Source organism: Dermacentor variabilis, chromosome 8 (assembly GCF_050947875.1).
Source record: "Dermacentor variabilis isolate Ectoservices chromosome 8, ASM5094787v1, whole genome shotgun sequence".
NCBI lineage: Eukaryota > Metazoa > Arthropoda > Arachnida > Ixodida > Ixodidae > Dermacentor > Dermacentor variabilis.
This window is the reverse complement of record NC_134575.1, coordinates 69,143,720-69,159,942: the sequence shown is the minus strand read 5'-3', so window position 1 is coordinate 69,159,942 and position 16,223 is coordinate 69,143,720. Positions and strand designations below refer to the sequence as shown.

Genomic DNA, 16,223 nt, shown 5'->3' with positions numbered 1-16,223 from the left:
TTGACACACCTCGCAGCTGCCAACATATTTCTGCACGGAGCGATAAAGCCCAGGCCAAAAGAGACGACGCCGCACACTATCATAAATGCGCGTTAAGCCAAGGAGACCTGCTGCGGGTTCGTTATGAAGCTGCTGGAGGACAGTGAAACTGAGCTGAGACGGAGCTCAGACGGAGCTCAGACGGTCACGATGGAACGTAACGCCGGATCACGCCGTTGTTCATCGCCGACATGAAGAAAGTCCGAGATAGAAAGAATACAAGCATCGGTGTCAGAGTTGGTGTTTTCGGGCGGATCAACGGGATATCGAACAGGCAGTCCGCGTCCTTATGTAGTTGGCCAGACTTGTGCACGACAGGAAAGAGTACGCTTGTAACCGAAGAGCCCAGCGTCCAAGGCAGCCTGTAGGAACATTCAGCGACGAAAGCCAGTCGAGCGCATGGTGGTCAGTCACTACCGTGAATGGGCGGCCGAAGAGGTACGACTGAAATTTAGAGATTGCCCAAACAAGGGCAAGGCATTCACCCTCGGTAATTGAATAATTGCGCTCTGGGCAGATAGCAGGTAGCTAGCGTATGCTACAACACAGTTACGGCCATGCTGGTCGGCAACCGGCAAAGACGGCTCCGATCCGTATTCGCTGGCGTCCGTCCGACCCTCCGTAGGAGCACAAGGGTTGAAGTGCCCTAACGGAGAAGTCGTGAGGAGGGCAATAAGGGCAAAAAATGCATGTGCTTCGCTAAGGCCCCATGAGAAAGGCGTATCTTTCTTGAGAAGTTCAGTGAGTGGACGGGCAACGTCAGCGAAATCTTCGACAAAGCGATGGAATTAAGAACTTAAGCCAAGAAAGGATCAAACGTTTTTGGTAGAGGAAGGTACGGAGAAATGCTTCACGGAGCAAATTTTTTCAAGATCAGGTAGGATTCCAACGTCATTAACAAGGTGTCCAAGGACTGTTATCTCGCACCGACGGAAGTGGCACTTGGATGAGTTGAGGAGAAAACCGGCACTGCGGAACACTTGTGAAATGGCCGACAGGCGCTAAATATGGCTGGACAATGTCGTTTAAAAAACAATACCTTCGGTAGCATAATAAGGCCGACCATTTGAAGCCTCGAAGGAGCGAATCCATCATGCGGTGAAATGAGGCTGGCGCATTGCATAGGCCGACGGGCATAACCTAATTTGGTATAGCCCGTAAGGTGTTACAAATGCGGTCTTCTCGCCACCCATAGGATCTACTGCAACTTGCCAATAGTCACACCGCAGATCGATGGACGAAAAATACCTCTTGCCGTGGAGGCAGTCGAGGGCGTCATCTATATGAGCTCGGCGCTTGTCTTGTGTCGTTCTCCCTCTCGTGACAGTCTTCCTCCCTTTCGTGATCACTGGTGGGCAAGCTGATGAATCCTGCTGCGCTTGTAGGACGTGACGGGGCTTCAGATGATAAATTGGAAATGTGACAGTCATTTAGGGATCACAGCGTTGCAAGCGCAATTCCGGAGGGTAGAACATGGATGGATTAGCCGAAGTTCAGCACAAGGAGATAAGCTTCCTTGTTGACAATTTCGACAACCGTGTGCGGCGGGGTCATATTGTGTGCCAAGATAACGTCAATAATAGGAGATTGAACGTAATCTCCGTCGGCGACAGAGGGAGAGGGCGTCAAAAGAACATTTGACAGTACACATTTGCGGAGGCCGAGCAGCAATAGTCTCGGGAACAGAAGGACTTTCATGTTGAAGGACACCGGTGCCACGATCGACAACGGCTGAATGTGTGGATAAAAAGTCAATGCCGAAGATCACGTTGTATGGGCACTGCTTAAATACAAGAAACAGAGCAATTGTCCGATGGCCAGATATAGTGAGGCGGGCTGTACATGTTCCAACAACGATAGCTGTGCTTGTATCGGCGAATTTTAGTGCAAGCTGCACGGCAGGTTTCAGGACTTTCTTCAGCTTCTCACGAAGACTAAAGCTCATCACCTAGATTTGTGCAGCGGTGTCAATAAGGGACGTAACAGTAACACCGTCGACTTGGACTTCAAGCAAATTGGAGCGGGTAGGGACAGTAATACGAAGATTTTGAAGCCGGGTCAAGAATGTAGCGCGACCTCCTGACGCTGCACTCGTTAGTTTTCCGGTGCAGAGCGTCCAGGGTTGACAGGCGATGGGAAACGGCAGGCTCGCGGCGAAGGTGAAGGGCATCGGCGGGCTTACGGTGATCGAGATAGGAGGTCGCGCAGTGATGGGGACCTGCTATACAGATTATTGCGAATGTGGACATCGGGCCTGTCAGTCGGTAGAAAGCGCGACAATTTCTTATAGGAGTAGCCATGGGGACGAGGGTTCTGGGTGCTCCAGCTAGTCGGCGACGCCCGATGACTCGAGCAGTGCCGCGCAATATGCCCAACTCGAGAGCACTCGAAACATTTTGGGCAATCATCTAGCGTCCTCCACCCGGTGGGATTGTGGCATCGCGAATAGCTGGCCCCTCGGTGCGACTGGTGCAACTGATGGTGCGACTGGTGGAACTGGTGGAATGCGCACAGTGCAAATAAAGGAGAGTCCCAAATTAGTGACCTGCTGTCGAACCACGCCTTGAATCATGGAAACAATAGGCTAGTTAGCAGTCGAGGCATCGGGCACGAGAGGGTGGGGAGAGTGCTTCTATTTCACGACGAACGATACGTTTCAATGTGTCCGAAGCTGGCAATTGTAATGTCTGTGGCGGTTCTTCGCATGATGACGATGCGGCAGTATTGGGTAGGCTGGTGAATTGCTGGGCAATACGGGGGGATTTCGCTTGTTGGAATGACCTACACTCTTTCACGATTACATACACGGTAGCACCTTTTCTGAATACCAAGATATTGAATGCGTCGTCGGCCATACCTTTGAGTATGTGCCCTATGTTGTCCCCTTCCGACATGTTATCTTCAACTTTGCGTCAAAGCGCAACAATATCCTGATTACACGAAATGTATGAATCAGTATATGACTGCGCGAGAAAGCCAAGTTCTTTTTAGCGGCTAGCTGATGACCCAAGGGCTTGGCGCACGAGTCGTCCAGTTTTTCTTTGCGTAGGTCTCAGCCGGTGAGATAGTGACGATGCATCTCGTGACAGACATTTGCAGTTCCCATAAGATAAAATACCACATTTTCTAGCATGAGGGTATCGTCCCACCTCTCATGTTTGCTGACACCCTCGTACCATAAAATCCAATCAGCAACGTCCACGTCATCTGTGCCACAGAAGGTGCCTGGATCTTTTGGAAGTGATAAGACGACAGACCACTTGGACAGCTGCGGCGCGGTATGTTCCCGCGTGGTGGGTGCATCAGTGGCCATCGGCAAGGAAACGACGCGGCTGCCACTTCGGAGTTCCATGCTGGGATGGTGGTGATGAACAGGTAGCGTACCTCACACCTCCACCAGAAATATTGCACAGAAAAGTGTATATTTACAAATACTCAGAAGGCGAGCAGCACAGGAGTCCAGCAGCCAATATGGTGAGGACCCACCTATACGTCTTCTTCATTGGTTCTGGCCTAATGCGACAGTCTGCTTCTGTCACGCGGCAATATTATTCTATACAAGAAGAATAATCTTACCAACCCCTGCACCTTACTGCGGTCCACACTGTCGTAATTCGACCTCAGAGTGATGCGCACCTCCCTGAACAGAAATTGCGCCACATCTTAGAGGCCGCACGGCAGTTAGCCGTCCTCACCCCACACGAAGTTGTGGATCTTTTACTGCATATCAAGTCACGAAAGAATACAATCGTAATCAAGACCCGAAGTTCATTACCAGCGGAGAAAGTAATGGGCCAACTCCGCACGTTGGCCCAGCATACATAACTGCACCGACCAACTCCTGCAGGGGGGTTATCCACCGAGTGGACACCGGCACATCTACAGAAGCACCTGATGCAGAACTTGGACGCTTTTCGACCCACCTTACTATCCCCCTGTATGGTAGGCCGTTCAGAGACTGCTACTATTACAATTGAAGGCAGCATTGTCCCTAGGCAAGTTCTCTTTCATTGAGCTATGTTCTGATGTTTGCCACAGCACCCCAAAGCACTGTTCTCTTTCCTATGCCTGATGTATGATCATCTTGCTGACAACTGCCCCACCAAATCAACCGTTACCCGATTTCCTGACTGCACGAGACAACCCAACAATCACAAGAACAACACGAATGCTTTCTACTCTGCCTGCACTGTGGTGGAGATCATAGGACCAACGACCCCAGCTGCCTAATCAAAAGGCAAGACCCTAACAGAACAGAACAAACCTGCCTACAACGCATCAAACTGCGCAACCAGCAGCAGCCACCACTTGCTTCCAGATCACCCAATATTGCAACCTTGACCGATTAGCATCGCGAATACTCGGCATTATTATCGCACGGATAGCTACTGCAAACAAAGCAGACACAGCAGCCCCAGAAGAAGCAAGAAAACACCCGACCTAACGCACTGTTGTAACAGCCGACCACATCGGCAGGACTACACAGAGCACGCAACGACCGGCATCGAGCAAAAGCCCTGCTCGCACCCCACAGTCTGGGAGAACTGACACATCCAAGGCGCCTGGTAAGTCAAGCATGCCCATCATCCCACAATGCTCATCCTTCCATACCCTAACCTCACAAGCACATTCTACTACTAACGTTTACGAAGCACCACAATATCAGCAACACATCCTACATGCGCGTTGCCACAATACACCTTCAACGCTATAGTCACGTCTAAACAAATCAGAGACCGCGTTAGAATGGTTTGAAAGCATAAAAAAGAAACTCGACCATATCTGCGACATTGTCGAAAAACATGCCTCAGCCTACGAACGTAAAAAAAAAACAGGCCTAACCGTGCTAGAACAACGAGCTGACGGCGTGCTTAAGCGCCTTCTCCCGGATGAAGATCTTAGCTACGAAGATAAGGACTACATTTCTCATTCGCAAAAGAGACAACTTCCTTATGGCCCGATCGACATCTTGAACACCCAGCCTAAGACCACAAAGTTCGCTAATCCATGGAACAAGTAAGGAACGGAAACTTCCGTTTGGCAGTAGAACCGCCACGGTTTTAGTAACAAGAAAGCAATGATGACGCAATACTTCTTAAAATAAAAAAAAACATCCACTACATGTGTTACTTCTGCAAGAAACATACAAAGAACAGAACATTCCGGGATACAAAGCTGCACACTGAGCATCCAACCAACACTAGTAACCATTAATTTCGACGTACCTAAAACATAACATTAAACACTACACGGAGATAACACCAGATTGTTTAGGAAAGCATGCCCCAATAACTACAATATAACCGGACAACCTACAAAGACCTGTCAAGATATACAACGTCTACAATCCACCAAAATCAACGTACAACATTACTCACATCTTCCAGCTCGCAAAAAAATAAGAAAACAGATGACATTTCCATCATGGGAGACTTCAATGCGCCAAACACATGAGGATATAAGGCGAACACGAACACGGGCAGGTTGCTGAAAGACAACATAACTAAATTTAAGTACACAGTTCTCAACACTCCGGGGGTAACAACTCGAACAGAAACGCAACATCGAGCTCCTGCTACACCGGATCTCCCGTTGAGCTAAGGTGAATATCTTACGAGTTAGGATTTCGTGGCTGTTGTCACAACTAGCGACCATGACATAATAAATATCACTATACACATGACGCCTCGAATCCGCCGCGCTACAGTCAACTTCACAAATTGGTACAAATTCCGGAAAATGAGGCACAATACCAGTCACACAGTGCACGACTTAGGCACGTCGGCTAAAGGCCTTATATAAAGAAACTAAGACTGCAGTTACAGACACGCATACAACTTAGGCGCCGGCAACCAGCCCGACCCGCACCTCACACGTTTCTGGAAAGAAACGCAAAAAACATTCGAGAGACTTATCCAAGCAACAGCATAATATTCAGCTTCGCGCAAGGGTAGATGTATAACTTTTTGAGCGATGAATCATGCCTGGTCGCTCAAAGAGACAGAATGGAGCATATTTGCGGCAGCATCCAGAATACGTTAGATAGAAAACACACGTGGTATCTTTTGCGTGCCCGGCCGGCACAAAGAAACAAGTGATTCCTACCATAGCCTCTTCACTACTGACCTAAGAAACAATTGAAAACAACAGAATTTTTTTGCTATTTTGATCAAGCATCCTGTTAACAATGCATAGAAAAAAATTGCCAGGAAATTTGTTTTATTTTAGCTAAAACAAGTATGTAAACAAACGTGGACATAAGTTGTGTACACAATGGACCGATCGACCACAAATGTGGGAATCAGTGCCCAGCGTTATGAAATTCAGCGAAGCAGTTTTGCTTCTGAAGGCACAGAAAAATACTGCATTTCAGGCATCACACCCTTAATCTTCCCTTACAGTTCTTCCTGCACCGCATTACATTTTCGAGCTGGCAATATTCTGGAAAGTGATCAAAGTGGTCGCTACGGGTATCCTTGTTGGGGAGTTGCACAGGCCTGTTTTGGTTGATTGTGGGCTCGTTGCTTGCACTTTCAGTCCTGCTACTTTTTGTTGATTTGGCCTTCATAGATGTTTCTGCTACGTCTTGCTTGAACTGAAGCAAGAGAAGGATTTCTTTTTTTGGAATGCTCAGTTCTTGGCCGTCCCGCCGGTACTCAATCAAGGCATTGGGCACGGCAAGGTGAAGGAAGTGCGTGAAGAATCGAATTGTCCATTTTATTGTTTTTATCTTAATTCTGTAGTACGACACATACCTGTCAGCTAAGTCCACACCGCCCATGCACCTGTTATAAAGTGAGACAATAGCTGGCTGAGGAACAGGTATTTTCTTTTTGTCTTCCTTTGACCACCGCGGCATATACCAATTGGGTCACACCCAACCGCGCTCGACAAGAAAGGAAATTCTTTGTTATCTTTCCACTTCACTAGACAGACTTTTCCGTCCTCGCGCACGAGGCAAGTATTTTCACCACGGTTTATTGACCTGTCACTCGGCAAATTTCCGACTGCCCATTGCATGCGGCTAGCGTTCACAGTGCCAGTCAAAAACATATCATTTTCAGTGAGGTAGTCTATAACTGAAAGCCCCGTGAAAAATCTGTCAGTAAACAAATGCGCCTTCTGGTCGCTTACGGTTGTTGAAAGATGCTCCACGACTGCACCACCCAGGCCATATAATTTCATGTCTTCAGGGGTCACTGTATTTTTGCCAGTGTAAACCAGGAAGTCTAAAACAAGGCCATCGGGGGAAGCAAAGACAAAACTTTTTAAACCAAGTGGATTTGGCTTAGAAGGAAGATATTGCATAAATGCACACGTTCCCGAAAGTAGTATCATCTGCTCCTCTATTGAGCATTCTTTTGTGCGCGGCAATGAGCGGCAAGCACTTTGAAAGCTGCTAGCTATGGGCCGCACAAGATGGAACCTGTTTTCTTTCATCAGTGATGTAACTGCGGAGAGTTCCACAAAGTGCAGGTTATTACGCAGCTCGTAAAATATGTTCCGGGTCATGTGGTCAGCAACAAAGGGGGTTCGTGTTGCTCATGACAAGTGCAGCTGGACTTGAGGAAGGCTCATAATTCGCATCACTAGGTGTATGCTAGCGAGCTTCCTCACCCGAAGTACGTCTCCTCTCACTGATCGGTGATTCCGGTTCTGAACGGAATACAAATTCGTTTGTTCAGCGAGTTCCCTCCGAAAATTCATTGGAAGATATTTGGCGACATACTGATGAGGGGACCAAAGCTCCTGAAAACTGAGGTCTGCTTGGCCGTGACTGTCCGTCATGTCAGGGTTTGTGAATCTGGAAAACCAAATATTATGTAGGGTGAGCATACAGCAAACTAGAAATATTTTAACAGAAAGGTGCTGTGAATAGACGCGCGAGAAAATTTAGCGCTACAAAGTGGAAGAACTCACGTTCCTGGCTTCCAGTAGCTTTTCTTCAGCTTTTGGGGCAGGTTGACGATGTACGGCTGTTTCTTCCTCATCTTCGGATGTGTCATGACCACTTGCCGGAAGCGGCGATGCACGATCATCCTCATCATCAGACTGAAAGGTCCACGTCGGTCTCTTCCAGCATGGCAGCGATCCCTTCATCAGTGGGGAATCTGGCTCGTGAGAACAAGCCAGAAAGAGCAGCGGCCATTTTCACAACTTTTGTCCACAAATGCGACACATTGTAAACACATGCACTTGAAATCAACCGTCATGTTTTTTCGCCTAGAAATAATTCATGGCGCCTTCGGGAAATTAAACTTCGTTACCAAATGACTCTTTTCGCAACGAGTAAGAAAAACGGGAAATAGTAGGTCAAAACTTACCTCTCGGTCGCTGTCCGATTATGGAGCTGGATGCCGCCATTTCAACTTTTCCCGACGCCGCTTTGACTGGCCTGGTGGTGCCGCCTCTTGGGTATAGTGCCAACTACAAGCACCTCGTCTAAACGCGCTTAATTTTAAAAAAAATAAATTATGGGGTTTTACGTGCCAAAACCACTTTCTGATTATGAGGCACGCCGTAGTGGAGCACTCCGGAAATTTCGACCACCTGGGATTCTTTGACGTGCACCTAAATCTAAGTACACGGGTGTTTTCGCATTTCGCCCCCATAGAAATGCGGCTGCCGTGGCCGGGATTCGATCCCGCGACCTCGTGCTAAGCAGCCTAACACCATAGCCACTGAGCAACCACGGCGGGGCGCTTAATTTGAATTCCGGCAAATATATTTTATTGAAGTAGAGTGCATAAATGTGGATATCCACGAACGCGTACACTGGTAGCGAAGACGATAGAGAAACGCGCGCGCACACAAGGTATAAAAAACATTTGATGAACGTTGCACCCTTTGCATGCCTGTGGCACATAAGTCACTGTACATAGATTATACGCCCCCCCCCCCAAACGGCAACATTGACGGCGACTTCACTTTGGCAGAACTAAACATATAATTTTTGCAAAACAATAGAGCGATTGCGCCGGGTCATGACGGCATCACATATCCTATTCTGCATAATCTGCCCGAGAGAGATAAAGAACCACTGCTGTCGCACATAAACAAGCATTGGGACATGGGCGCCCTAACAGACGAATGAATAACATCACACATTACCATGATCCCAAAACCAAGGAAAAACCACACTTTGCTACCTCAGACCAATATTCTTAACATCATGTATGCGTAAAACAATAGAACGACTTGCATTGCACAGACTAGAAGAAACCCGGATAACACGAAACATTTTCCGCGCCAGCAAGAACATTTCCACACCGGACTTATTTCTGATACTACTGAACACGCTTCTGCAGCCAGAGACAGTACGAACCAAAGTTCTTCTCGCAATAGATATAAAAGAGGCATTCGATGATGTTAAGCACGATCACATACTCAAATCGGTTCCCGACACTGGATGAGGCGCCAATATGTACAATTACATACGCAGTTTCCTCAAACGTAGGACAGCACGCTTCAAGGCATGCACTCTCTTTTCTTCCTCATCAATATTTCTCGTGGAACACGTCATTTTATTCTTCTCTGCTTTTAGGCTTCCTCCAATCCTGAGAGCGAACCTTATTCTATCCATATTGTACTTCCATATGTCAGTTATCTTACGCTTGTTGATTAACTTTGAAAGTTCTGCCAGTTCAATTCTAGCTGTAGGGTTAGAAGCTTTCATTCATTGGTGTTTCTTAATCACATCTTTCGTCTCCTGCGATAGCTCACCGGTATCCGGTCTAACGATGTTACCAACGACTTCTATTGCATACTCTTTTGTGACGGCCATAACATTGTCGTTCATTTTTTAACACTAAGGTCCTCTTCCTGAGTTAAAGCCGAATACCTGCTCTGTAGTTTGATGCGGAATTCCTCTATTTTTCCTCTTACCGCTAACTCATTGATCGGCTTCTTATGTACCAGTTTCTTCCGTTCCCTCCTTAAGTCTAGGCTAATTCAATTTCTTACCATCCTGTGGTCACTGCAGCGCACCTTGCCGAGCACGTCCGCATCTTGTATGATGCCAGGGTTAGGGAGTATGAAGTCTATTTCATTTCTAGTCTCGCCATTCGGGCTCCTCTACATCCACTTTCGGCTCTCCAGCTTGCGGAAGAGGGTATTAATAATCCGCATATTGCTCCATTTTGCAAACTCTACTAATAACTATGCCCTGTTATTCCTATAACCTATGCCATATTCCCTGAATTATTTGTCTCCAGCCTGATTCTTGCCTACCCTCAAGGAGCGATTATATATCGCACCCACTTAAACGTCTGCATGATAACGCTATCAAAGCAGCTATCCACAACCCCCAACGTTCACCGCGCTTTTTGCGCCGACAATATTACACTGTGGTGCTAAACCTAATCTCTAGGAGACGTCAAAATGACCTATGGCGTAGACACCATAGTTGACCACTTACAGAAAGGCAGACTTCAAACTTTAGCAGTCAAGTCGGAACTGCTCCTCAGGAGTAGAACACAGCACCAAAAGAAAACAAATGCCACGATACAACTCACCCTATTAGGCAAACAGATAACAAAGATGACATCGTGCTTCTCGGACAGGAGTTCGCATCCCGGGGAATCCAATGGAATAGACTTATATATGCTGAATGTCAAGCTGCACTCCATCATTCCAGATTTCTCGGCAGCTAGTTCTGCTAGGAAGGAAGAGCTTGTTAATGTCAACGTAACTGATTTGTTTACTAAAAAAGCCTACAAGTTTACTTTATAGCTTCATGGCTGTGTCCAAGTGCATAACAACATTCCCATAAATGACACTTCCTCCACCTTGCTGATTTTGGCATATCTTATTTGCTTAGCTTATTCAGGAAAGTTACTGTCTTAGAACTTTTTCCTTGTCGTTTGAGGTTTGCCCTAAAAAATTTCACTGTTCCACATCTACAGCGCCGAAATCAAGCGAAAACAATTGACACTTCATGACTGATAATTTCCCATTTTCAGCATGCTGTAGCAGTTTTAAATTTCAATGCAAGCGACGGCTTAAGAGAGACTTCACTGCGAAGAATTACTGTTGTCAAATTTTACACATGACTGTTGTCAAATTTTACACACAGCAGTTATGTCCACTAGAGAAGAAAAATCTCCTGATCTAAGAAGCCGCAGCTATGGTGTGTAAATATTCGTACAGCCTTTCATATGAAAGTACTGCACATTTGAGGCCACCTAAAAACACTGACAAGCAGGCTGTGCAGGACAGCTTTCTAGCTAGGGCTCGTAAATATGGTGGCATCAGTAACAGCAGCACCAATAGTAATACCAAAATTTAGTAATCAATAATTTTATTTAACATTGTCACCGAGGTGATTTGGAGGTCCGCCAGCATGATAAAGGCCACAAATATGAACAAAGTTGCTTAAAATTGGCTACACAAAACGCCTCGCATCCAGCCAGGTACGCTTTGTCTCTGCGAAGAATACAAGGAGCCGTGCACACCACAGTGAGATACAAATGATATAGCGACATCTAGCTGCCAAATGACAACGCTTAATGCGAACAAAATATTACGAGATAGTTCATACCGTGTAGCATAGCGCGATTCGAGACAAAGACCATCGATCGATTACCACGGCCCCCCAATAAAATTTATTTGACAGACAGCCTCTGTGCATGTCAATCATTAGTACTTGGGATTGAGTTGTCAGGCTTCAATCTACACACGCCACGACTTACAAGGCAAACACATCAGTACTAGGAGCGGTTTCACCGACTTGTGCTCGACATGAGGCATCGCAACAAGCAGTGCTTCAAAATCATATCACAGAATAAAAGGGAAGTTCTACGTACTTTTCGTATAAGTTGACTGCACATGACAATCGCCAGGTGCCCTTTATCTTCAGAAAAAATCTTCTCGGGCGCCTACGTGTACATTGCAGCCTCATCAATGATGCGATTTGCGCAGTTTTAAGAGCAGCACTGGTAATTAGTCGTCTCTATACTGCTACGATGCGCAACCAGTGTAATCACAAGTTGAAGCATGCGCGCGACACATCCTGCTCAACATAAACAAGCATACAACTAGGGCCACGCCGGTGAAGCCACCGGCTGCTTCTCTTACGGTCGCATTAAACTACGTTGATTAGGCTTCGTTCAGATTTTGTTCGCGAATAAAAGACGTACCACAAACAACATCGTGCTAACATGGATGCACGAAAGAAAATTACACTCGAAAACATGGCGAAACATGACATAACTACCTGTACAGGGTACTAGCGGCGTAACAAGCTTTTCCGTGCTGTCAGGCAATCCATCGCATTCGCAATTCCACTTTTGGTTTCGATTTCAATTTCACTGAGAGTGTCACAACGCGAGCTTTGTGGCACTTTATGAAAATATTTCATTTAGTGCTGCTTGAGTAAAGTGTCTAGTTTGTCTGATGTAGAAACGCCTTTGTTTCTCCTTGTGCGAAAGCTAATATAACGAATAGGAATTGTGGAGTAGGTTTCTTAACTCTGGCGTTTCTGATCCAGGCTTCATTACGGAGGCCCATATATATGACTGTAAAGGTATATGTGCATGTCCTTTCTATAAATATAGAGAGATTCATCAGCTGCGGGTGGGAGCCAATGAGTTCATTGTGTAGGCTTCTGCAATAAAATTCATTTCACCCCTTTACTGTTCGGCGCACAGATATTCAGTTTGGCCTATATGTTTTGCCTATAGTTGCAGTGGAAAGCCGCACATTTGTTACGTTCAGTAGCTACAGTAAGCTCGTCAAGAAGGCCGTACCTTCCGGTAGGCGTGACGCTAGTAACCTCTACCAGACCCTGCAAATTTATTAACCAGCGCTCACATATCGCAAGGTGCCCTAACAACTGCTATATAATGTGCGTTACAGTGACTCAAAGAAAATGTATTTATTATTTATTTGTATTCTACGAGGTCACAAGAAACTACTTCCGGAAAATACTATCTGCATCTCACAAGCAGAAGCTCTCCAAGAAAATGTAGGCTTAGTTAAGTGGACGGGATTGAGCATTCTCAGTCATGGCTCGTCGTCACAAAACTTGAAGCCCTAATTGTTCTCTTTGTATATTGTTGATCTGCATTATTTGTGTTTTCTTTTTAAAAACGAGACCGAGCTGAAATGTCTTGCGATATACCAATGTAACAAACTTACCCGAAAAGGAGAAGATAGGCAATAACACTGCGCTAAAGTGACTTACAATATGTTTAGAAAAAGCGCCACGATGGATCTATATGTGTGACAACTATGCCTTCTCGACGCCGCCAGGCGAGCAGGGTTACGTCGCTTTATTATCAAAAAAGGGTGTTATAAACATTTTTGGATATATGTCCGAGATATGTTGCGTTATGGTTTCCGGTCAACGACGGCTAAGCAGGAAATAAGTTTTACGTAATGCGAAAGATAAGACGCAAAAGTCGGTTGAGCTGCAATTAGAGGGCTTCGAACGAGCTCCCTGTTAGTGAACAAAAATTCTGCATTGTACAAGGAAAGCACAAGATTTAGACCGTAGGTTGCTAGGCTATGTTCATAAAGGCCTCAATTTATTCGTTAACGGATACATGTGATCTGATAAGCGCATTCATTTGGCAATGCAAATATGACAGAAAATGAATGAAATGTGATTTGCATTTATAACTCCTTGCATGAGAATATAAGGCGCTCGCTTGCAACCATATATGTCTGTATAAACCTATTTGTGCACTCATATGGATTTGTAAAGCCTTACTTGGAGTAATATATGGCGGTATAAGGCTTTATCTGGACCTATATATAATATTATATGACCTTATTTTTGCACTTATATGGCGAGATATAGCCATATATAGAACATATAGGGGCCACATTTGGCATTTCCGTGGTTCTATAGTGCAATGACTATTATAAGTCCTTACTGGGATCATTATACGGAAGTATAAGGCCATATCTGAACTCATATATAACATTATATGGCCTTATTTTTGCACTTATATGCCCAAATATGGCCATATATCGGATATATAAGGGCCATATGTGACATATTCAATGCCTGGCCAATTCGCGCCGGAGGTGCAGTTCGCCATTAAGGGACCCACATACACAGCTTCATTCTTCTTCGCAGACTGGAAGGGCACTGAGTTTTCTAATTTGAGATGCTTCTGCGCCGCGCGTTCCTCATCGGTGAGGCTCCTCCGACTGCTTTTGACGTTCGCCTCGACACTTTGCAATTGGCAACGGGCCAAGTTTACCCCAGTTGTATTCTGGATAATCCGCAACTTCTCTTCAACCTGCTCGATAATATCACATCTCGGCACTTTCCGTGGGGCAGTTGCGATATCTAGGCCCTTTGACAAAGGACTCATGGGGCTGTCCGATAGACGTTTCGAGGAATTGTTACGCCCCACTTTTGAACTGACACGTTCTGCACGACGGCGAGGTAACAACAGGGTAAGCATCTGGCGAGAGAGACACAGTTGCAATTTGGAAAGTCGTACGTGCTTGTCGGTGGAAGATAGCGTGATTTTGTTGTGGTTTTGCTTAAACCAAATGTACATCTGTTCCGCCAACACTATTTATCATCAAATTGAAATGTGCCCTATGGGTAGTCATGTTTCCATTACCGTGGCAAACCTAGTGATAGAGAACATTGACAAACAGGTAAGGAACTCACTATAATTTCGGATGAAAATGTATTTTAGGTACGTGGAGGACATGTTTGTAATTTTAATAAGGACATATCTGGTTGCTTTCCCAGCAGTGCTGAACAGTGTACACCACGTCTCTTAGCTCACGTACGAAACAGAGAGATATTGTCTTGCCTTTTCTAGATCTGCTAGTACGCCGGGCTGGTAATGGCAGTGTGGAAACAACACTGCACTGTAAGCAGCGTGACAATGATATTTGTGTATCCTTTGAGTCGTATCACTTGACCGAACACAAACGCTCCGTCGTACGAAATTTTTTATCATGCTGTGATGCAGTGTGCTCGAGCAAACAGTTGATGCTACAAGTAGAAAAGTTATTTGATGCATTAAAACCGCGTCATTATCCCCGGACGTTTATTTAATGTGCCCACAAGCAAGCGTAGAAGAGACAGAAATTGAGAGAGGCATAAAGGAGAGATGCTTTGACCGGCACCACTAATGTATCGCAGGTAGAAAAGGGAAGCCTAATTAAATACAACTGCAATAGGCCGAGTGCCAATAGATATCTTTGAAAGAGAAGAATGGAAAAAAATAACAGAGAAAAAATTTTAGATCGAGGAAGGAAAATACGGAATAGTAACACAGTGAAATGAACTGAAGGAGTATTGGGGTGCGAAAATTGGTTAGATAGAGTTGTAGTTAAAAAATAAAGGAGGGAAAGGGTATCTATCACCATTAGCGATCACAGCAAAGGGAACAGGCTTGTTGCGGGCTTTTATTAATAACACAAGGTATTACTTTTCACAAAATACAAATAAATATTCAAACTCCTCTTGACTAACAGTTTATTTCACATGATTTATTCAGTCCATGATCACGGCCAGGTCTTCATTTTTCTTGATTCTGTCTTTTTCTGCTTAATATAAGGCAAATTGAATTTTATTTGAAGTCATAGATTTAAAATAAGTATATGAGTAATACTATTATACACTTAGTTCTGACTTGAAATATGTATATCGGTAATAATTTGTATTCGGTACGTAACGTTGACTTGAGATACAATAATTTAGAAGAATACCGGTGGTAACTTCTAAATTTATGGTCCGTTGTTGGTACTTGTGCTAATTTGCTTTTCTTAATAATATACAAATGATTTTAGCCTTCATGAGATACTGTGTGCATAGTAGAGTGGCAGGGGATAACCACTCCACGAAGGACATTCTGAATTCCCCTTAAGGAAACTTGAAAAATTGTACGACGTACATGAGCTTACTAGTTACCCCGGCGCGCGATTTTGTTCTCCTCCTCGAAGCGTCTTCCTCCTCTGGGGGTCGCTTCCCTTGCTGTGACACACGTAATACTGACCCGCGAATTCGTTTATCTTTTATGGGTGAGTGCTTTTAGCGTGTAATAAATGTTATTGGTCAGCTAAGGACGCGCCTGTATGTATCGGAAGTTTCTAGAATGCTATCGATGCTTCTATCAGCTGTTTCGTGTCGCTGAACCTTGTGTAATCGGATTGCATGTATGCGCGACGCGAATGGTGTAGAACTTTGTGGAAGGCTCCCGGGCCCCGGC

The 16,223-nt window shown here is 45.3% G+C and overlaps 2 protein-coding genes across 8 annotated transcripts in view; both read left to right on the top strand.

Annotated features, from left to right (window-relative positions):
- Positions 1-16,223, top strand: part of LOC142591086 (uncharacterized) — a 325,077-nt gene that overhangs the window by 153,475 nt on the left and 155,379 nt on the right. The window lies entirely within an intron of this gene.
- The window catches only part of LOC142591084 (japanin-like), a 91,127-nt gene that overhangs the window by 71,875 nt on the left and 3,029 nt on the right, over positions 1-16,223 (top strand). The gene's annotated exons all lie outside the window — the stretch shown is intronic.